The sequence below is a fragment of the Antrostomus carolinensis genome, unplaced genomic scaffold, assembly GCF_000700745.2.
Source record: "Antrostomus carolinensis isolate BGI_N321 unplaced genomic scaffold, ASM70074v2 scaffold41369, whole genome shotgun sequence".
NCBI classification, from domain to species: domain Eukaryota; kingdom Metazoa; phylum Chordata; class Aves; order Caprimulgiformes; family Caprimulgidae; genus Antrostomus; species Antrostomus carolinensis.
This window is the reverse complement of record NW_010337209.1, coordinates 25,664-27,226: the sequence shown is the minus strand read 5'-3', so window position 1 is coordinate 27,226 and position 1,563 is coordinate 25,664.

Sequence of the window (1,563 nt, the reverse complement as noted above, 5' to 3'; positions counted from 1 at the left end):
TACTTTTAGGGGAGAAGAACTCGGGCAGCAGGTTGTAACGTGCTGGAGTAGGGTGGGTACCCAGAAAAGCCCTGAGGGGAGGTGAGGATGAAGGGATCGATACCCCTCTGCTCTGGTCCCTGTGAAGGCCCTGCGTGGCACCGCGGGGCAGGAGGGCAGCAGGTGCCATGCTGCTGAGTGTTGGGAAAGGAGGATCTGGGTGACCTGCTAACTGAGAGGGGCTGGAATGCTACTCACAGCTCAGGAAGCTGATGGAGCTTTTGCTCGGGGTGACTGGGATCCGAGTCGCTAAACCTTCTTCCCTCTTCCACACACGCCAAAGGAGGATACGCGGCTCCCGGTGCCGTCTTTGCCAGGTGATCTCAATCCCAAGAAGCGATGCACAAGAGCTCTGAAAAATAATTTGCCCAGTCAGTCTCTCGGACATTAACCTGTGACAGAGCCCCAGCAAACCTTCGTCAGCCCCTTTGTGCCTCGCACGGTTAAAACTGATTCTCAGTAGCCGACGGCTTTTCTGTTGGGGATTTTTATCGCCGTGTTTCCCCTCGTTTCCCATGCCTTTCCTCATAGTGTCTACAGCAGAAAAAAGACAAATCCTGCTTGATCACCATATCCCCAGGACAGAGAGTGCTCGGTCCAGCTGCAGTGCTGGCAGCTCCCAGGCTACAGCTCAGTCATCATCTGGGGGCAGCCAGGGGCTCCACAGGGCCCCCCCTTGGACCAGAGTTCCCTTCCCACAAGATCCCCATTAAGTCCCAGGGCCTGGCATTAGCAGAGATCAAATGTGTGAGTGGATTGTCTCCAAAGGCAGAGACTCTGGAGTTTGGGGTCTCTTCTGTTGAAACGTGGGGTTGGTTGTGTAAGAATGGCCACAGAGAGGTTTATAAATTGTGAGTTTTCCTTCCCCCCCACCTGCCACGCTCAGGGTCTGTTTCCTCAGCGAGGCACTGCAGCTTCCCTTCTGAATTTTCTATTTTGCAGGTGTTAAAATGAAATATTTCTCCCAGCTTTTTTATCAGAGAGTCACCGAAAACATTTTCAATTTTTTTATTTTTTTTTTTAAGTTCAGTTGGAGGAATAAACCAAGCACTGAAAATTTCAGCCCCGTGCGCTACGCTTGGCAAACTGCTAAGCAAACGAAAGGAGAAGCTCAGCAGGGGAAAGGTTGAATGACCCGAGTGCAATTGCCCGTGTCACCTGCGCTGTTTAGAGACCAAACACGGCATATCCAGCACCTGACTCACCACCTTTCCTCTCTCCTCCAATCCCCAGCCGATAGCTCCGTCTCACTGACTGGCTGCAGCGAGGAATTTGGCTCGGCATGCTTCGAATTTGTCAGGCATTTCACTGACTTCCTCCTGCTGCTCCTGCTTCCTTAAAGAAGAAGGGGCAGCCTGGCATCGACCAGCACCGCTGCTCAGTGTGCAGAAAATACAGCAAGGTGGTGATGGCCATGGAGAGGTTCAGGTGGGACATCAGGGGAGCTCTTTCCAAATGGCAGAGTCCCAGCAAAGCCCTGCTTGGCTGCTTCTTCAAGAGGACACGCTCCAGAGGTTATGTGTT